The sequence below is a fragment of the Castanea sativa genome, chromosome 11 (assembly GCF_040712315.1).
Source record: "Castanea sativa cultivar Marrone di Chiusa Pesio chromosome 11, ASM4071231v1".
Taxonomy (NCBI): Eukaryota; Viridiplantae; Streptophyta; class Magnoliopsida; order Fagales; family Fagaceae; genus Castanea; species Castanea sativa.
The window spans coordinates 169,848-193,243 of record NC_134023.1 but is presented as its reverse complement, the minus strand read 5'-3'; positions in this window follow the sequence as shown (position 1 = coordinate 193,243).

Here is a 23,396-nt window from a genome sequence, read left to right as displayed (position 1 = left end):
CTGATCATTAGGTGTAAGTTGCTTTGATATATTAGGAGTGAGATCTAAAGTGACGGTCAAAATCTCAGTATGTTGGGCAGCCACATTTAGTGTTGATGGAACATATATTCTCAAAATGGAATTCATAGTCTCTTGATGGAGATATAAAATATTCCCTTGAGATAAGTTTAATGGTTCAGTTATTCAGAGAGTTAGGCCTAACCACTTTAGTAAGAAATTACTAAAGTATATATTTATGAAATTGGATTTCATAAATATATAATGAATAATTTTAAAGAATTAAACCGGGTACTCAAGGATAAGATGTAGTAATTTACAAAGTGGCAGTCTACATTTATGACTTTGTGTTACTACGAATATTTTATGAAGGGGTTGCATGTATAATAAAGTTTTGGAATATAATTTATTAATAAGGCCTAGAGTGCAATTATATTTATATAGTGGTATTAAATATAATTAATGGTAACTTTGGACTTGTCAAGAGTTGACGGAAAAGCCCAAGGCCCATTGGAGCTAGTGTCTTATTGGTCCATTTTGGTCCCACTCCAAGCCACACACTAAAGCCCAATTGGAAAGGCCCAATAGGCCAGCCCAATTAGATAATCAGTTAGTTATAAAGGGAGAAACATACTGAATTTTTATTAGTGAAAAAAATAGGAAACAGTGTGTGAGAGAGTGTGAGACACACTTTCATTCTCCCTTTGAAAAACTGATTGAGAGACCACATATCTTGGGCGTAAAGTGGAATTGGAGTGAAGATTAAAAATGTTCCCAAGTGCTTCTAATCTTTGTTTTGAATTTCTCCACACCAAGGTACGCTATCTTGTTCTTAAATTCTGAAATTTACATAGTGCACGTTATCAATCATGAATGAAATAGATCCTTGTTTGTTGCTTCCGCTATGTGTTTTGTATGAGATACTAAACCAGAATTTTTCCTTCACTCTCATCATATTTGCTTCGACACAAAGTTCACTTTTCTCCAAACACAATTGGAAAAAATTCAAAGGAAACTAGAGGAGGATAAAGACTCGCTTCTTTGGCCATCTTGGTCAAAAGGGGGAGAAAATTTTGAGGGGGAGTAGCACATTTTGAGGGGGAGATACATAGAGACTTAGACTTTTGGTTATTTTTTTTGTGGTTTAGTAGTTTATTTGCTTATGCCATAGTCTAGAACTCTTTTCTTTTACATTGCTTTCTTTTAGAGCTTTAAGTACTTTGATTTAAATTTTGGTGATATTCAGTACTTATAGTTTATTTTGAGTACTACACTCTTGTGCCCTTGTTGGATCGTGTATCCTTAATGAAAATACTTTGATATTTTGCATTGGTTGAGTGTTTTGCAATTGATTCTTGCTTTGCACCTAATTGCATTGTGTGTCCGGATGATTGTTTACTAGTTAAATGATCATTGTAGTCATTCCGTGATGACTGTTCTTGTATGATCAAGTTATGCTTCATAGCTTATATCTTGTTTATCTTGATCGCATTATACTTGCTCATATACGTACCTTGTATTCAACTTGTCATAGCTTAATGAAAGTTTTGTTTATGTGTGAGTGTTTCAGGATACAAGTGTAGTCGTGCAAGTGTTTCATAGCTTCTAAATTAAGTGTGAGTGAATTTTGCCACTGTTCCCAAACTCACGTTATGTCTAGAGTCTGTTATAGGGTGTTTTGTCACGGAATAGCCAAAGAGGGAGATTGTAAAGTTTTGATTTACAACTGTTTTGTGTTGGCTTTAATTCCGTGCCAAATTTGATTGTAATTTTGTTCAATCTTTTATACCCTGTAATTTATGTGGGATTTTATTGTAAGGGTTGTGTGATATAGAGAGAGTGTGTGAAGGCTCAAGCATGTGTGGGATTTTATTGTAAGTTTTCTCGCAGGTAGCTCGCGACTAAGCATCTCGCGAAATGATGCATATGCCCTACACATGACTGGAATTCGAAGAGTCATTACAGATGGTGACAGCTGGTTTTCGTGAGTGTCTCGCGAGTAAGGCCTTCTCGTGAGACATTCGCGAAATAGTCTGTTTTGCTATTTTGTTCTATTTGCTCCACTACATTCTCAATCACACTATATATACCATCATTACGCACATATTGAGTAGAGAGCTTTTCAGAAGAGAAAACCCTAGCCTTAACCCTTGAGAGTGTGAGATTGTCATACCCACAATTCTACACACCATCCATTGTGGTTTTCCTCTACTCTTACCTCTTCATTTCTAAATACTTGAGAGGTTGATAGCCCAAACACTTACCACACTCATACTGAGTGTCCAGTGTGTTTTGGTGCTGTTGGGAAGCATTGGAAAAAGCCAAGCTTTGGCGGATGCAATTAGGCGCATTGCGAGATCTAGAAAGCTAGAGAAGACATGGTTTCGAGAAGCTTATTTGGAGTAGGAGCTTAGAGGGCTCAGGTGCATTGGGTAGACTAGGCTTGGAGGGTCTTTTGCTATTCATGTATCCCAACTTATTATTTAGTGGATCAATTTACCGCTTGGAAGGTTGCAGAGAGATTTTTCGCCAAGATCTTCGGTTTCCTCGTCGATAACACATTGGCGTGTTATCTTGTGTTTGCATCTCTCTTCCTTACTCTTATAGCTTTCATTTTATTGCAGTGCTTTATTGAATATGGCTTAGAGTAGTTGTTTTATTTGTTCGCTCGCATTTACTCTATTCCGCACTTAGTTTAAGTTAGAGTAAAATCAACAGAGCCGTATTTTTTTATTTTGGGGTCTAAACAGCTCTTGTGTTTTTAACACAATTTCGAGCTTTCAGTGACAATCTCTTTTATCCATGCACGGCTTTCAATACGTGAATAACACACCAACTTAAAGAAGATGTTGGCTGCAAAGTTCTTCAGTTCATCCAACGATGAATATCAAGAAGCGCCTTCATTACAAAACCCTTGGCATAAAGACACAGCAGCTTCTACAAGGAATATGATGAACTAGGGCAAACTCTGTCTCCAATCACAATTTACATGCTTAATCAAATTGCATTGAGTTGCATCACCTTTGACAACCCTTAAAGTAATCCTTATATATGTCTAGGATTGTGAGAAAAAAAAACCTTACACAAATACACATGGATATGCGTGAAATCAGATCTGGAAATTTGAATTTTGTAATTCTCGACAAATACGGCTTCTGTCGAGCTGCTATCGAGCATCAACATTAAACCTCAATGGATATGGATCTGACGAGCTATTTGTCAAGCTTTAATGAACAACACTTCTTCACTTGTTTCTTGGGCAGATTTTCATGGCTTCAATAATAAACTTGAACTCTTGTTCCTTGAAGTACTAAACCAATCCTAAATCTGCCCAATTACAAGTAAAGTGTGTTTTGTCAAAGGATTAGCCAATTTACATAACATATGTCTCTAACACTATCCACATATGTCCTAATAGAGATACTTCATTTCTTTCCATCCCAAAGCTTAGGGCATGCCATAAATTTTAGGTCATCCTTCCAATTTTAATCTTCATTCATCCTTTAAAATTAGGTGATCACAAGATATATGGTTGAACAAACAAGAGATATTAAAAAAGGTACCCTCTTATGATATGATCGAGGATCTCTTTTTGTGTGGGTAAGTTCCTCAAAGTTAAAGGGACAGATAAGTAGGTCACTTACAACTAGGTAGGCCATGCTCCAACCTTGAGCATAAATGGGCCCCATATAGATTGGTGGGAAAACCTTTAACGCACTCAAAGCCCATCATAAGCAACAACACAGATTGTCAGTTGGTGGGATGAACTTTGGAAAGTCTTGGTTCAAATGGAGCCTTCACTTTCCCACTCATCTCCAACCATGATAGAAGGGACAAAGAACCAATTGAAAGTTTGTGCAAAACCATATTAAAAGAGCCTTTGTTAGGTTTATGAAATGGAACACATTGAAGTCAAACTTCTCTGTCCCAAGCGGAGTCGCCAGTGTGAGTGCAAGTGCCCAAGATGAGTGGTTTCTTCATGGGAAGTATGCCTTGGCCAAAAGGACTGGGCGGAGGGTAAAAATGGAGTCACCACCTAGACTAGGTCTAGGAACCATATGTATAGTGTCCTTATGTGAAGGACTAACCTTACCAGAGCACGTGTCCAAAGTTTAGGTATAGGGATGGGAAGGTGTTAGGCACACAACCCCACTCGACTTGTAGGTCAGCCTCCACTTATTGTGTTCCAAATCCTAATCCCATCAATGGGTCTTCTAATACGTTATTTTATACACACACACACACACACACACACACACATATAAAGCCTACGCTAACATGCATCTAACACACAAAATGGCATCTAAATCATATTGCATTCATGGAAAAAAGTACTATCATTCATCTGGCATATATATATCCAAGGGCAGCATGTATAACACAAGACAATTGCATCAATAAGGTAGAAAAAAATATAATCATGACATTTAATCAAGCATGTTCAATCACTCAAGTATTTGCATCATGGCATTCCCCATTCAAAGACAAACAAGAATGAAGGAGACAAGGTTAGATCCTTACCTTAAACACAAGAACTACTTTGAGCTTTAATTTGACCTTTCACCTTAATCAATCTAATCAAGAAAAAACCAGAAGGTTAGTCAGCTTAAAACTTGAATTTCAAGACCAGAGTAGGTCCCAACTAAGTAAACTTTAACCTGAGGATGTTGTAGAATAAAAACTCCCTCTTTGATTTCCTATTTTCTAGTGGATTCGGTGTGTTTTGGGAAAAGAGCCTTCGGGGCCTTTTATAGTGATCAGAGAAGGGTGTAAGGCGGCTCCCGGTCAATGTGGCATTTGCTAGACACGTTTTTACATCAAAAAATTTCCATACAAATATTTTGAAACCCTACATGCACAAGCATACTCAAAGTATGCGTGCGCATGCTCAAAGTATGCGTGTGAATGCTTAAAGCATGCATGTGCATACTTAGGGTTTCCTGCATATTTTCTCTTACCAAAACATCCTTCAAGTTAAAGATTTACAAGATTGGGTTCTAAACTAGCCCTGGGCCTCCGAGTGATATCATCAATGGGAAACAGGGGCTTGAGTCGTAAGGAGTACAAAATAAGGTGTCTACACAATCACACCTAAAAAAACCCAACAATTGGTGTCAATTCCCTAACCTTAATAAAAATGCCTCACAGTTATAGTTCACAGCAACTGTGTGCATCTTTAAAAAGGAAGGAGAGGGGACTCCTATGTCCGTCCTTTTCCCCCTATCCATACATGTGGAGCGCACGCATCGCTATTCTGGATGTTCATAGCCGCGAGGCATCAACAACAAACATGAAAGGCTTGTAACTAGGCCCAAAAGACCTGCATTTTTCCCTACTGTTTGCAAAAGCTTCACAAGAAAATCTCTTTGAGTGGCTTCTTTACCATAACTCTTTACAGGATCTGAGATCAAGTTGCAAAATACAATTACATAACAATTTGCAATGAAGTCATTTATAAATTTGAGATCAATAAATTTTGTGTCCCTATTTTGATAAGCTTAGGGAGAAATCCTTGTAGTTACTCCAGGCTCAGTATTTCACACATCTTCCAATTATAATATCAAGTAAAATCTGTATTTTATCCCACTTACTATGGGAGAGACGTCTCATAGTGACCGAATCAAATGAGAATTAATGGTAACAACTTACCAACAAAGATTTTTTGTAAAACAATTGTGCCCACAAAAATACTCAAACTAAAAAGAAATAACATTTGTTTCTATGGTGGTTCATACTGAAACGCACTAATAAATGCAATAAACTAAACTAAAACTATTCCCAAAGAGCGCTGATCAAAGATAAAACTAAGACTAAAGGAAACTATTCCTATGATCAAAGATAAAACTAAGACTAAAGGAGTATGATAGGCAAGAATGTTATCACTTTAAAGGGAGTATCAATTGTTCAAAGATGTGTTCACCCCCGCATTTATTGCACCTCAACCACTTCACATCACATTTAATGTGATGTGATCTACCCTTAATGGGGGCAAATTGATGAGTCACCCCACACTACCCTATGGATTAGCAAGCTAGATTAATTAGAATTACATCAACTTAGAATTCTGGGCTTAGGGAGTGCTTTTGGGTAGGGAATGGAGATGACTAGATAGTATAAACAAAGGTTGAACTCTTTGGAAAATGTATGAACTATTTGTGAACTAGGGTTTATGAATTTTTAAGAAACTTGTGATTTCTACCTTCTGTATACGAATCACATTCTCATACTTAAATTACATACAATGCATTTCTTGGACTACAACATAAAGTCCAAATGTTAATGTGAAAATGAACTCAAATGATAAAACAACTTTTATTATTTATAAGATAATGTCATACAATTTGGTTTTAGGGTATTAGTCCTAATAGATAGGTACTTTGGGACCAGGTAATATTACTTAAACTTTTCAGCTCAATCTTTGTTAGTAGATTCTTCAAGGAGTGGTGATCTATATGTTACTGCAAAGGTCTTTCTTATCATGACCATATTACGTTTGTCAAAGGAGGTGCATCCACAATCAGCCACCATGTCGGGACGGCATTATCATTAAGGTTGCATATAGAAACATGAATTTGGATTTGGATTTGGATTTGAATTTTAAATTAATAATTTTAAATTCCTTGATTTCAAATCCACTAATTTTAAATGTCATTTCAAATCCAAGGATTTTAAACTTTTTAAAATTCTTAATAGATTTATCAAATCCAAATCCACGATCTTTTAATCACTCAAATCTAAATCCATATTTTCAGATTCTACCATCCAAACATACCATAAAGGATACCATGAAAGTAGCATATGCAATCCAAAACGGTGAGGATTCTGTGGAGAATAATGGGCAAATAATTAGGAGGAATAATGAGGAGATTAGGCGACATAATTGGGGCTGAGTTGATAGCTGGAGGGTCATCTAAGAAGGTGTTCAGGAATGAAAGATAGAGGAAAGAGCTGAGATGGACCGACTTAGGAGAGTGAATAAGCCGGTCCCAAAGAAGCCCAATAAAAAAAAAAAAAAAAAATTAAAACAATTGGCAAACTTGGGTCTACCTAGCTCTTCCTCATGAGTTAAGCCCAAGCCAAAATATGGAAGTATATAAAAGGAAATGTAGCAAAAATAACAACTTTGGAAGGGCACATAGCGGAGGGGAAAAAAATCGATTTTAGTTTTAGGACTATTCAAATTATATATATATATATATATAGCTTTTTAATTTTACATGACATTTATTTAATTTTGTAAATAAAAATTAGAGAAAATTAGAAGATTCAATGGGAGAGGAAACTTTAATCAATTTGTTCCTTTTAGTTGTAGGATTAAATTTTGTGCAAAGTTATCAATGCTACTTGACATAACTTAAGATATTTTAAGCTTTTGAAATTGAATTTCTTTTCAAAATTGAACTAAATTTAGATTAGGAGAAAATGATAAAAGTGATTATTTGCCCTCATAAATGAACATATCTAAGAAACCAAAGTTATGAATCTAGAATGTGTTATTCGCAAAGATCGAGGGCCCATTTGGTACATGTGTTTAAACACATGTTTTTAATTTTTAAACAACATTATGCCTATTTTCACACACACATATTTTAAAAAAAATTTGAAAACTGTTGTTTAAACACACGTACCCAACAGATCCTGAATTTCTTGTAATTTAAACTTCAGCCCTTGAAGTTCGTGTTCTTTAAAAATTTAAATAAGCGGATGATAAGCTTAGTCAATGTTGTTTAAAAATTTGAACAAGCGGGTGTGTTTCAAACACTTTCAATTTTCTTTTCTTTGTTATTTTATCTTAATTAATGTCCTTAGCTGTTGTGCGTAAAAGAAAAGGAACAAATGGGAGATCAGCTCCCATGTGATTTGACAAACGAGAGAAGAAAGAGACATTCACACACTAATCTTTTTGTCTTTCCTTGTCTCTCTTTTGCGTCTAGGACAAGTAAAAATGAAGCAAGAGCCAAAAAAAAAAAAACAAAAAATGAATTATGTGGGTAAGGAGAAAAAGATAAAAAAAAATAATTAAAAAAAGGCAGTAGGCCATCAACTACCATATAAGGACAAGGACTAAGCCTTTTTCTACATGCGCTGTGGGGTCGTCCACTGACAAGAAATGTGTGGACCTTAGTATAGGGGAAGTTTCAAAAGACTAGACTTCTTTACACTAAAAAAATGGTACATAGATGAGAGGGAGTCACAAGAGTCAAGACTAGACTACTTTGCACGTCATAATAATACATGAAACAAAAACTTTTTCATACTCTTTCAACAGGTATACGTGGAATGTCTACAAAATAAGACTTTAAGGGCCTGTTTGGTACGTACATTTAAAAATTAAAATTATTATTTGAAAATATTTATGAAAATATGTGTGGATGAGAAAATGTGTAAAAATACGTGTAACATTATTTAAAAATTGAAAATAGTTGTTTGAAAACATAAATCAATCACCCCCTAAATAACGGGTGTTAGAACCTGGTACTGATTTTGGAATTATAAGCTTTACTTTGAAAAGGAACGTGCAGCTCGGCATTTGGATATAACCTATTACTCTTAAACGATTACAAGTAAAGCAAAACCAGCTGACACTCCCATTCTCGAATTTAAGCTACACTAACGGCCTGTTTAAGATCTACATATTTGTTGAAATTGAAAAATTTTACTAAAAGTACTATAGATAAAGGTAAAAATTAGTTGAAATAATATAATGGGATCCATCCAATCAAAAAAAAAAATATATAATGGGACCTATAAATAATGCCAAAAAATTTGAAAACTATTGTTGAAAATTAGTACCCATAATTGCAATTTAAACTTGAGCTCTTGAAGTTCGAGTTCTTTAAAAATTTGAATAAGCGAAAGATAAGCTCAGTCAATGTAGTTTAAAAATTTGAACAAGCAGGTGTGTTTCAAACACTTTCAAATTTTTTTTTCTTTGTTATTAATGTCCTTAGCTGTTGTGCATAAAAGAAAAGGAAAAAATGGGAGATAAGCTCCCACAAGATTTGAAAAAGGAGAGAAGAAAGAGGCATTCACACACTAATCCTTTTGTCTTTCCTTGTCTCTCATTTGCATCTAGGACAAGTAAAAATAAAGCAAGAGACAAAAAAAAACAAAACAAAACAAAACAAAAAAAAAAAGGAATTATGTGGGTAAGGAGAAAAAGATAAAAAAAAATAATTAAAAAAAAAAAGGCAGAAGGCCATCAACGACCATATCAGGACAAGAACTAAGTATCCGTTTGGATACACGTTGCGTTTCCTTCTCGCGTTTCCTTCTTGCGTTTTCAACTGCTTTTTTTTTTTTTTTGGCACGACAAAAATGGGTGTTAGGCTACTGTTCATGAACAGTAGCCGCAACTTTTGACTATTCTTCTGTGAACAGTGCATCCATGCACTGTCCATGGGTCCCACAAACTTCCATTTTCAGCAACTTTTCATTAAAAATGGGTCCCACAGCACTATTCACACATTTAAAATTTATTTTGCTACAGTGTTTTCAGTTTTCAGCAATAAGTTCTATCCAAACGGATCCTAAGCCTTTTTCTACATGCGCTGTGGGGTCGGCCACTGACAAGAAATGTGTGGACCTTAGTATAGGGGAAGTTTCAAAAGACTAGACTTCTTTAGACTAAAAAAATGGTACATAGATGAGAGGGAGTCACAAGAGTCAAGACTAGACTACTTTGCACGTCATAATAATACATGAAACAAAAACTTTTTCATACTCTTTCAACAGGTATACGTGGAATGTCTACAAAATAAGACTTTAAGGGCCTGTTTGGTACGTACATTTAAAAATTAAAATTATTATTTGAAAATATTTATGAAAATATGTGTGGATGAGAAAATGTGTAAAAATACGTGTAACATTATTTAAAAATTGAAAATAGTTGTTTGAAAACATAAATCAATCACCCCCTAAATAACGGGTGTTAGAACCTGGTACTGATTTTGGAATTATAAGCTTTACTTTGAAAAGGAACGTGCAGCTCGGCATTTGGATATGACCTATTACTCTTAAACGATTACAAGTAAAGCAAAACCAGCAGACACTCCCATTCTCGAATTTAAGCTACACTAACGGCCTGTTTAAGATCTACTTATTTGTTGAAATTTAAAATTTTTACTAAAAGTACTATAGATAAAGGTAAAAATTAGTTGAAATAATATAATGGGATCCATCCAATCAAATATATATATATATAATGGGACCTATAAATAATGCCAAAAAATTTGAAAACTATTGTTGAAAATTAGTACCCATAATTGCAATTTAAACTTGAGCTCTTGAAGTTCGAGTTCTTTAAAAATTTGAATAAGCGAAAGATAAGCTCAGTCAATGTAGTTTAAAAATTTGAACAAGCAGGTGTGTTTCAAACACTTTCAAATTTTTTTTTTCTTTGTTATTAATGTCCTTAGCTGTTGTGCATAAAAGAAAAGGAACAAATGGGAGATAAGCTCCCACGGGATTTGAAAAAGGAGAGAAGAAAGAGGCATTCACACACTAATCCTTTTGTCTTTCCTTGTCTCTCATTTGCGTCTAGGACAAGTAAAAATAAAGTAAGAGACAAAAAAAAAAAAAAAAAAAAAAAAAAAAAGGAATTATGTGGGTAAGGAGAAAAAGATAAAAAAAATAATTTTAAAAAAAAGGCAGAAGGCCATCAACGACCATATCAGGACAAGAACTAAGTATCCGTTTGGATACACGTTGCGTTTCCTTCTCGCGTTTCCTTCATGCGTTTTCAGTTGCTTTTTTTTTTTTTTTGGCACGACAAAAATGGGTGTTAGGCTACTGTTCATGAACAGTAGCCGCAACTTTTGACTATTCTTCTGTGAACAGTGCATCCATGCACTGTCCATGGGTCCCACAAACTTCCATTTTCAGCAACTTTTCATTAAAAATGGGTCCCACAGCACTATTCACACATTTAAAATTTATTTTGCTACAGTGTTTTCAGTTTTCAGCAATAAGTTCTATCCAAACGGATCCTAAGCCTTTTTCTACATGCGCTGTGGGGTCGGCCACTGACAAGAAATGTGTGGACCTTAGTATAGGGGAAGTTTCAAAAGACTAGACTTCTTTACACTAAAAAAAGGTACATAGATGAGAGGGAATCACAAGAGTCAAGACTAGACTACTTTGCACGTCATAATAATACATGAAACAAAAACTTTTTTGTAGTCTTTCAACTGGTATACGTGGAATATCTACAAAATAAGACTTTAAGGGCCCATTTGGTACGTACATTTAAAAATTAAAAATTATTATTTCAAAATATTTATGAAAATATGTGTGGATGAAAAAATGTGTAAAAATACATGTAATATTATTTAAAAATTGAAAATAGTTGTTTGAAAACACAAATCAATCACCCCCTAAACAACGGGTGTTAGAACCTGGTACTCGTTTTGGAATTATAAGCTTTACGTTGAAAAGGAACGTGCAGCTCGACGTTTGGATATGGCCTATTGCTCTTAAATGATTACAAGTAAACCAAAGCCAGCAGACACTCCCATTCTCGAACTTAAGCTACACTAACGGCCTGTTTCAGATCTACTTATTTGTTGAAATTAAATTTTTTTACTAAAAGTACTATAGATAAAGATAAAAATTAGTTGAAATAATATAATGGGATCCATCCTATCAAAATATATATATATATATATATATATATATGTAATGCGATCCATAATTACTACCAAAAAATTTGAAAACTATTGTTGAAAATTAGTACCCATAATTGTAATTTAAACTTGAGCTCTTGACGTTCGAGTTCTTTAAAAATTGGAATAAGCGGAAGATAAGCTTAGTCTATGTTGTTTAAAAATTTGAACAAGCAGGTGTGTTTCAAATACTTACAATTTTTTTTCTTTTTTATTTTACCTTAATTAATGTCCTTAGCTGTTGTGCATAAAAGAAAAGGAACAAATGGGAGATAAGCTCCCACGTCATTTGAAAAAGGAGAGAAGAAAGAGACATTCACACACTAATCCTTTTGTCTTTCCTTGTCTCTCACTTGCGTCAAGGACAAGTAAAAATAAAGCAAGAGAAAAAAAAAAGAATTATGTGGGTAGGGAGAAAAAGATAAAAAAAAAAAAAAAAAAATTCAAAAAAAGGCAGTAGGCCACCAACTACCATATCAGGACAAGGACTACGCCTTGGGGTCGTCCACTGACAAGAAATGTGTGGACCTTAGTAAAGGGGAAGTTTCAAAACACTAGACTTCTTTACAATAAAAAAAATGGTACATAGATGAGAGGGAATCACAAGAGTCAAGACTACTCTACTTTGCACGTCATAATAATACATGAAACAAAAACTTTTTTGTACCCTTTGAATAGGTATACGTGGATGATAAGCTTAGTCAATGTTGTTTAAAAATTTGAACAAGCAGGTGTGTTTCAAATATTTACAATTTTTTTTCTTTTTTATTTTACCTTAATTAATGTCCTTAGCTGTTGTGCATAAAAGAAAAGGAACAAATGGGAGATAAGCTCCCACGTGATTTGAAAAAGGAGAGAAGAAAGAGACATTTCACACACTAATCTTTTTGTCTTTCCTTGTCTCTCGTTTGCGTCTAGGACAAGTAAAAATAAAGCAAGAGCCAAAAAAAAAAAAAAAAGGAATTATGTGGGTAAGGAGAAAAAGATAAAAAAATAATTAAAAAAAAAAAGCAATAGGCCATCAACTACCATATAAGGACAAGGACTAAGACTTTTTCTATATGCGCTGTGGCGTTACCCACTGACAAGAAATGTGTGGACCTAATATAGGGGAAGTTTTTAAAGACTAGACTTCTTGACACTAAACAAATGGTACATAGATGAGAGAGAATCACAAGAGTCAAGACTAGACTACTTTGCACGTCATAATAATACATGAAAAAAAAAAACTTTTTTGTACTCTTTCAACCGATATAGGTGGAATGTCTACAAAACAAGACTTTAAACAATGGGTGTTAGAACCTGGTATTGGTTTTGGGATTATAAGCTTTACGTTGAAAAGGAACGTGCAACTTAGCGTTTGGATATGGCCCATTGCTCTTACACGATTACAAGTAAAGCAAAACCAGCAGACACTCCCATTCTCGAACTTAAGCTACACTAACGGCCTGTTTAAGACCTACTTATTTGTTGAAATTGAAATTTGTTACTAAAAGTACTATAGATCAACGTTTGGATATGGCCTATTGCTCTTAAATGATTACAAGTAAAGCAAGGCAAGCAGACACTCCCATTCTCGAACTTAAGCTACACTAACGGCCTGTTTAAGATCTACTTATTTGTTGAAATTGAAAATTTTTACTAAAAGTACTATAGATAAATGCAAAAATTAGTTGAAATAATATATTGGGATCTATAATTAGTAACAAAAAAATCTGAAAACAATTGTTGAAAATTAGTACCCATAATTGTAATTTAAACTTGAGCTCCTGAAGTTCGAGTTCTTTAAAAATTTGAATAAGAGGAAGATAAGCTCAGTCAATGTTGTTTAAAAAATTGAACAAGCAGGTGTGTTTCAAACACTTTCAATTTTTTTTTCTTTGTTATTTTATCTTATTTAATGTCCTTAGCTGTTGTGCATAAAAGAAAAGGAACAAATGTGATATAAGCTCCCACGTGATTTGAAAAAGGAAAGAAGAAAGAGACATTTCACACACTAATCTTTTTGTCTTTCCTTGTCTCTCGTTTGCGTCTAGGACAAGTAAAAATAAAGCAAGAGCGAAAAAAAAAAAAAAAAGGAATTATGTGGGTAAGGAGAAAAAGATAAAAAAAATAATTAAAAAAAAAAGTAGTAGGCCATCAACTACCATATAAGGACAAGGACTAAGACTTTTTCTATATGCGCTGTGGGGTTACCCACTGACAAGAAATGTGTGGACCTAATATAGGGGAAGTTTCAAAAGACTAGACTTCTTGACACTAAACAAATGGTACATAGATGAGAGAGAATCACAAGAGTCAAGACTAGACTACTTTGCACGTCATAATAATACATGAAAAAAAAAACTTTTTTGTACTCCTTCAACCGGTATAGATGGAATGTCTACAAAACAAGACTTTAAACAATGGGTGTTAGAACCTGGTATTGGTTTTGGGATTATAAGCTTTATGTTGAAAAGGAACGTGCAACTCGGCGTTTGGATATGGCCCATTGCTCTTACACGATTACAAGTAAAGAAAAACCAGCAGACACTCCCATTCTCGAACGTAAGCTACACCAACGGCCTGTTTAAGATCTACTTATTTGTTGAAATTAAAATTTTATACTAAAAGTACTATAGATAAAGGTAAAAATCAGTTGAAATAATATATGTCATTCATTATTTATGTAATTGGCTAATCCTTTGTCAAAACGCACTTTACTTGTAATTGGATAGATTTAGGATAAGGTTAATACTTCAAGGAACAAGGTTTCAAGATCAAGTGTTAAAGCCATGCAAGTCTGTCCAATAAACAAGCTTAGAAGTGCTCTTCATTAAAGCTTGACAGCTGCATCTATCGAGCTTTAAGAAGCTGTTCTAGCCCCGAGGCTCCACAGCTGCTCGACAGTACCTCGACACCTTTAGCTATCGAGATTTAAGAAAAACAGATTTTGAGTTCTGATTTGACTCCAATCCGTGGATGTGTCTTTGGGCCTTCTTTTCTTCTAACCCTAAACATATAAAAAGATTATTTTAAGGGTCGTCAAAGTGTGGCAAGTTGCACAAGCATTGAGAAATCCTTGTTCATGCAAATTGTGACTTGAGACGAAGTTTTTGCCCTAGTTCATCTCTCTTGTGAAGAGGTTGTTGTGTCTTTGCACCGTAGGGTTTTGTAACCAAGCATCTTCTTGATCTTCATCGTGTGGATGAATTGAAGAACTTTACGACCAACAATCTTCTCTAGTTTGTGATTGAAGTCGCGTACTGGGATCCGCTCAATAGTTTAGTCACGTACTTGGGAGCCGTGCATTGAAAGGAGAAATTGTCACTACAGAACAAGTCCAATTGGGTATTGGGGTAAGGGTTCAACTGTAGGTTGGTAAGGTACTTGGGATTCCTTTACTTGTAACCGCTTGTTGTGATAATAGTGGAGTTTCAAGAGTGGTGACCTTAAAATCACCCGGTGGGGTTTTTGCCGTGTAGGGTTTCCCCATTCGTAAACAAATCACCGTGTCATTTAATTTCCGGTGCATACTTAGTTTAATTGATGATTTGTTTGTGCTACCACGCGCTTTCATGTTAATTTGATTAATTAATAAACTTGGCTAATTAATCAGTTAATCCATCACAAGGGGTCAATACATTCTCGAACAAGCAGACACTCCCATTCTCGAACTTAAGCTACACTAACGGCCTGTTTAAGATATACTTATTAGTTGAAATTGAAATTTTTTAATAAAAGTACTATAGATCGACGTTTGGATATGGCCTATTGCTCTTAAACGATTACAAGTAAAGCAAAGCCAGCAGACCCTCAAATTCTCGAACTTAAGCTACACTAACGGCCTGTTTAAGATCTACTTATTTGTTGAAATTGAAAATTTTTACTAAAAGTACTATAGATAAAAGTAAAAATTAGTTGAAACAGTATATTGGGATCTATAATTTGTACCAAAAAATCTGAAATCTATTGTTGAAAATTAGTACCCATAATTGTAATTTAAACTTGAGCTCTTGAAGTTCAAGTTCTTTAAAAATTTGAATAAGTGGAAGATAAGCTCAGTCGATGTTGTTTAAAAATTTGAACAAGTAGGTGTGTTTCAAACACTTTCAATTTTTTTTCTTTGTTATTTTATCTTATCTAATGTCCTTAGCTGTTGTGCATAAAAGAAAAGGAACAAATGGGAGATAAGCTCCCACGTGATTTGAAAAAGGAGAGAAGAAAGAGACATTTCACACACTAATCTTTTTGTCTTTCCTTGTCTCTCGTTTGCATCTAAGACAAATAAAAATAAAGCAAGAGTGAAAAAAAAAAAAAGGAATTATGTGGGTAAGGAGAAAAAGATAAAAAAAATAATAATAAAAAAAAAAGCAGTAGGCCATCAACTACCATATAAGGACAAGGACTAAGACTTTTTCTATATGCGTTGTGGGGTTGCCCACTGACAAGAAATGTGTGGACCAAATATAGGGGAAGTTTCAAAAGACTAGACTTCTTTACACAAAACAAATGGTACATAGATGAGAGAGAATCACAAGAGTCAAGACTAGACTACTTTGCACGTCATAATAATACATGAAAAAAAAAACTTTTTTGTACTCTTTCAACTGGTAAAGGTGGAATGTCTACAAAACAAGACTTTAAACAATGGGTGTTAGAACCTGGTATTGGGATTATAAGCTTTATGTTGAAAAGGAACGTGCAACTCGGCATTTGGATATGGCCCATTGCTCTTACACAATTACAAGTAAAGCAAAACCAGCAAACACTCCCATTCTCGAACGTAAGCTACACTAACGACCTGTTTAAGATCTACTTATTTGTTGAAATTAAAATTTTTTACTAAAAGTACTACAGATAAAGGTAAAAATTAGTTGAAATAATATGTCATTCATTATTTATGCAATTGGCTAATCCTTTGTCAAAACGCACTTTACTTGTAATTGGATAGATTTAGGATAAGGTTAATACTTCAAGGAACAGGGTATCAAGATCAAGTGTTAAAGCCATGCAAGTCTGTCCAAAAAACAAGCTTAGAAGTGCTCTTCATTAAAGCTCGACAGCTGGCTCAACAGCTACATCTATCGAGCTTTAAGAAGTTGTTCTAGCCCCGAGGCTCCACAGCTGCTCGACAGTACCTGGACACCTTTAGCTGTCGAGGTTTAAGAAAAACAGATTTTGAGTTCTGATTTGACTCCAATCCGTGGATGTGTCTTTGGGCCTTCTTTTCTTCTAACTCTAGACATATAAAAGGATTATTTTTAGGGCTGTCAAAGTGTGGCAAGTTGCACAAGCATTGAGAAATCCTTGTTCATGCAAATTGTGACTTGAGACGAAGTTCTTGCCCTAGTTCATCTCTCTTGTGAAGAGGTTGTTGTGTCTTTGCACCGTAGGGTTTTATAACCAAGCATCTTCTTGATCTTCATCGTGTGGATGAATTGAAGAACTTTGCGACCAACAATCTTCTCTAGTTTGTGATTCAAGTCGCGTACTAGGATCCGCTCAATAGTTTAGTCACGTACTTGGGAGCCGTGCATTGAAAGGAGAAATTGTCACTACAGAACAAGTCCAATTGGATATTGGGGTAAGGGTTCAACTGTAGGTTGGTAAGGTACTTGGGATTCCTTTACTTGTAACCGCTTGTTGTGATAATAGTGGAGTTTCAAGAGTGGTGACCTTAAAATCACCCGGTGGGGTTTTCGCCGTGTAGGTTTTCCCCATTCGTAAACAAATCACCGTGTCATTTAATTTCCGGTGCATACTTAGTTTAATTGGTGATTTGTTTGTGCTACCACGCGTTTTCATGTTAATTTGATTAATTAATAAACTTGGCTAATTAATCAGTTAATCCATCACAAGGGGTCAATACATTCTCGAACAAGCAGACACTCCCATTCTCGAACTTAAGCTACACTAACGGCCTGTTTGAGATCTACTTATTTGTTGAAATTGAAATTTTTTAATAAAAGTACTATAGATCGACGTTTGGATATGGCCTATTACTCTTAAACGATTACAAGTAAAGCAAAGCCAGCAGACCCTCCCATTCTCGAACTTAAGCTACACTAACAGCCTGTTTAAGATCTAATTATTTCTTGAAATTGAAAATTTTTACTAAAAGTACTATAGATAAAAGTAAAAATTAGTTGAAATAATATATTGGGATCTATAATTAGTACCAAAAAATCTGAAAACTATTGTTGAAAATTAGTACCCATAATTGTAATTTAAACTTGAGCTCTTGAAGTTCGAGTTCTTTAAAAATTTGAATAAGTGGAAGATAAGCTCAGTCAATGTTGTTTAAAAATTTGAACAAGTAGGTGTGTTTCAAACACTTTCAATTTTTTTTCTTTGTTATTTTATCTTATTTAATTTCCTTAGCTATTGTGCATAAAAGAAAAGGAACAAATGGGAGATATGCTCCCACGTGATTTGAAAAAGGAGAGAAGAAAGAGACATTTCACACACTAATCTTTTTGTCTTTCGTTTGCGTCTAAGACAAGTAAAAATAAAGCAAGAGCGAAAAAAAAAAAAAAAGGAATTATGTGGGTAAGGAGAAAAAGATAAAAAAAATAATAATCATAATAAAAAGCAGTAGGCCATCAACTACCATATAAGGACAAGGACTAAGACTTTTTCTATATGCGCTGTGGGGTTGCCCACTGACAAGAAATGTGTGGACCTAATATAGGGGAAGTTTCAAAAGACTAGACTTCTTTACACAAAACAAATGGTACATAGATGAGAGAGAATCACAAGAGTCAAGACTAGACTACTTTGCACGTCATAATAATACATGAAAAAAAAAACTTTTTTGTACTCTTTCAACTGGTAAAGGTGGAATGTCTACAAAACAAGACTTTAAACAATGGGTGTTAGAACCTGGTATTGGTTTTGGGATTATAAGCTTTATGTTGAAAAGGAACGTGCAACTCGGCATTTGGATATGGCCCATTGCTCTTACACAATTACAAGTAAAGCAAAACCAGCAGACACTCCCATTCTCGAACGTAAGCTACACTAACGGCCTGTTTAAGATCTACTTATTTGTTGAAATTAAAATTTTTTACTAAAAGTACTATAGATAAAGGTAAAAATTAGTTGAAATAATATATGTCATTCATTATTTATGTAATTGGCTAATCCTTTGTCAAAACGCACTTTACTTGTAATTGGGTAGATTTAGGATAAGGTTAATACTTCAAGGAACAAGGTTTCAAGATCAAGTGTTAAAGCCATGCAAGTCTGTCCAAGAAACAAGCTTAGAAGTGCTCTTCATTAAAGCCCGACAGCTGGCTCAACAGCTACATCTATCGAGCTTTAAGAAGCTATTCTAGCCCCGAGGCTCCACAGCTGCTCGACAGTACCTCGACACCTTTAGTTGTCGAGGTTTAAGAAAAACAGATTTTGAGTTCTAATTTGACTCCAATCTGTAGATGTGTCTTTGGGCCTTCTTTTCTTCTAACCCTAGACATATAAAAGGATTATTTTAAGGGCCGTCAAAGTGTGGCAAGTTGCACAAGCATTGAGAAATCCTTGTTCATGCAAATTGTGACTTCTGACGAAGTTCTTGCCCTAGTTCATCTCTCTTGTGAAGAAGTTGTTGTGTCTTTGCACCGTAGGGTTTTGTAACCAAGCATCTTTTTGATCTTCATCGTGTGGATGAATTGAAGAACTTTGCAGCCAACAATCTTTTCTAGTCGGTGATTGAAGTCGCGTACTGGGATCCGTGCAATAGATTAGTCACGTACTTGGGAGCCGTGCATTGAAAGGAGAAATTGTCAATACAGAACAAGTCCAATTGGGTATTGGGGTAAGGGTTCAACTGTAGGTTGCTAAGGTACTTGGGATTCCTTTACTTGTAACCGCTTGTTGTGATAATAGTGGAGTTTCAAGAGTGGTGACCTTAAAGTCACCCGGTGGGGTTTTTGCCGTGTAGGTTATCCCCATTCGTAAACAAATCACTGTGTCATTTAATTTCCGTTGCGTACTTAGTTTAATGGGTGATTTGTTTGTGCTACCACGCGTTTTTATGTTAATTTGATTAATTAATAAACTTGGCTAATTAATCAGTTAATCCATCACAAGGGGTCAATACATTCTCGAACGAGCAGACACTCCCATTCTCGAACTTAAGCTACACTAACGGCCTGTTTAAGATCTACTTATTTGTTGAAACTGAAATTTTTTACTAAAAGTACAATAGATCGACGTTTGGATATGGCCTATTGCTCTTAAACGATTACAAGTAAAGCAAAGCCAGCAGACACTCCCATTCTCGAACTTAAGCTACACTAACGGCCTGTTTAAGATCTACTTATTTGTTGAAATTGAAAATTTTTACTAAAAGTACTATAGATAAAAGTAAAAATTAGTTGAAATAATATATTGGAATCTATAATTAGTACCAAAAAATCTGAAAACTTTTGTTGAAAATTAGTACCCATAATTGTAATTTAAACTTGAGCTCTTGAAGTTCAAGTTCTTTAAAAATTTGAATAAGAGGAAGATAAGCTCAGTCAATGTTGTTGAAAAATTTGAACAATCAGGTGTGTTTCAAACACTTTCAATTTTTTTTTCTTTGTTATTTTTTCTCATTTAATGTCCTTAGCGGTTGTGCATAAAAGAAAAGGAACAAATTGGAGATAAGCTCCCACGTGATTTGAAAAAGGAGAGAAGAAAGAGACATTTCACACACTAATCTTTTTGTCTTTACTTGTCTCTCGTTTGCGACTAGGACAAGTAAAAGTAAAGCAAGAGCGAAAAAAAAAAAAGGAATTATGTGGGTAAAGAGAAAAAGATAAAAAAAAATAATAAAAAAAGCAGTAGGCCATCAACTACCATATAAGGACAAGGACTAAGACTTTTTCTATATGCGTTGTGGGGTTGCCCACTGACAAGAAATGTGTGGACCTAATATAGGGGAAGTTTCAAAAGACTAGACTTCTTTACACTAAATAAATGGTACATAGATGAGAGAGAATCACAAGAGTCAAGACTAGACTACTTTGCACGTCATAATAATACATGAAAAAAAAACTTTTTTGTACTCTTTCAACCGGTATAGGTGGAATGTCTACAAAACAAGACTTTAAACAATGGGTGTTAGAACCTGGTATTGGTTTTGGGATTATAAGCTTTATGTTGAAAAGGAATGTGCAACTCGACGTTTGGATATGGCCCATTGCTCTTACACAATTACAAGTAAAGAAAAACTAGCAGACACTCCCATTCTCGAACGTAAGCTACACTAGCGGCCTGTTTAAGATCTACTTATTTGTTGAAATTAAATTTTTTTACTAAAAGTACTATAGATAAAAGAAAAGGAACAAATGGGAGATCAGCTCCCACGTGATTTGACAAATGAGAAAAGAAAGAGACATTCACACACTAATCTTTTTGTCTTTCCTTGTCTCTCTTTTGCGTCTAGGACAAGTAAAAATGAAGCAAGAGCCAAAAAAAAAAAACAAAACAAAACAAAAAATGAATTATGTGGGTAAGGAGAAAAAGATAAAAAAAATAATTAAAAAAAAAGGCAGTAGGCCATCAACTACCATATAAGGACAAGGACTAAGCCTTTTTCTACATGCATTGTGGGGTTGCCCACTGACAAGAAATGTGTGGACCTAATATACGGGAAGTTTCAAAAGACTAGATTTCTTTACACTAAAAAATGGTACATAGATGAGAGAGAATCACAAGAGTATAGACTATACTACTTTGCACGTCATAATAATACATGAAACAAAAACTTTTTTGTACTCTTTCAACCGGTATACGTGGAATGGCTACAAAACAAGACTTTAAACAGTGGGTGTTAGAACTTGGTATTGTTTTTGGGATTATAAGCTTTATGTTGAAAAGGAACGTGCAACTCGACGTTTGGATATGGCCCATTGCTCTTACACAATTACAAGGAAAGCAAAACCAGCAAACACTCCCATTCTTGAACGTAAGCTTCACTAACGGCCTATTTAAGATCTATTTATTTGTTGAAATTGAAAATTTTTTACTAAAAGTATTAAAAATAAAGGTAAAAGTTAGTTGAAATAATACAGTAGGATCCATAATTAGTATCAAAAAGTGCAATGAGAACCATGAATAGTAGTAAAAATAAGTTAAATAGTAAAATAAACTAACTTGTTAATGTAAAGCCAAACGCACACAAAGATTTCTAAAATTTAGGAGGGGCTAAAGTTTTCAGCTTATCTTTACTTTTAGCTTTTTTTATTATTATTTATAGGTTTCACTGCACTTTTTAAAACTATTCATAGGTCTCATGGTACTATTCAGCTTATTGTGGTAAGCCTTTTTGTATTGTTGGGCTGGGCTACCTCCAACCGTACTAGGCCCAAAAATATTCTGGATTAGGGAGTTGAGACCGGTCCAATTGCAACCCACCTTGATCCGGCTTGTACACAAACTATGCCCCATTAGTCAAAATTTTGATCACATGCCCATGGCAGGCAGAGCTGCTATAGGCAATTACGACAGGCAGATATAACAAAGATAACAAAAGAGTTATGTTTGCTACTTAGACAAAAGTAAATAAAGGGCCACGACAAGGAATGCCCCTTATATGAAATAGTAGAAATAAATGCGGAAGAAATAATAATAAGCTTATTGAATCAAAGAAAGAAATGTCAGTTTACCGTGCCAAGTTATATTTGTTGGATAAATACATGTTTGTATCGTATACAAAACATACACAGCGGAAAATTAACGGATCTACTTCATTTACAGTTGATAACATATGCTATGTAAGTTTCAGAATTTAAGAACAAGAAAGCGTATCTTGGTGCGGTGAAATTCAAAACAATCTGAATAAAAGTACTTGGGAACACTCTTAATCTTCACTCCAATTCTACTTGATGCCTAAGAAGTGTGGTCTCTCAATCAGTTTTCAAGGAGAGAATAAGAGAGTGTCCAGTACTCACATACAAACCATTTCATTCCTTGTATGATCTTATTAAAAACCCACATGAAAAGTCTTATTCAATTCTGTATGTTTTCTCTCATATATAACTGATTATCTAATTGGGCTATGTAGGATTAAACATGGTTTGCATCTCATACAAAACATATGCAGCGGAAATTTAACGGATCTACTTCATTCACAATTGATAACATGCACTATGTAAGTTTCAGAATTCAAGAATAAGAGAGCGTACCTTGGTGTGGTGAATTTCAAAACAAAGATCGAAAACACTTGGGAATACTTTTGATCTTCACTCCAATTCCACTTTACGCCCAAGATGTGTGGTCTCTCAATCAGTTTCAAAGGGAGAATGATAGAATGTCTCACTCTCACATATGTCTCATACAATTCTCTACAGAAAATTCGGTGTATTTCTCCCTTTGTATCTAACTAATTATCTAATTGGGCAAGCCTTTCGAGCCTTTCCAATTGGGCTTAAGTATGTGGCTTGGAGTGGGACCAAAAAGGACCAATAAGACACTAGCTCCAATGAGCCTTAGGCTTTTCTGTCAACTCTTGACAAGTCCAAGGTTACCATTAATTATATTTAATACCACTATACAAATATAATTGCACTCTAGGCTTTATTTATAAATTATATCCCAAGACTTTATTGTACATGCAACCCCTTCATAAAATATTTGTAGTAATACAAAGTCATGAATGTAGACTGCCACTTTGTAGATTACTACATCTTAATTCCTTGAGTACCCGGTTTAATCCTTTAAAGTTATTCAACATATATTTATGAAATCCAATCTCACAAATATATACTT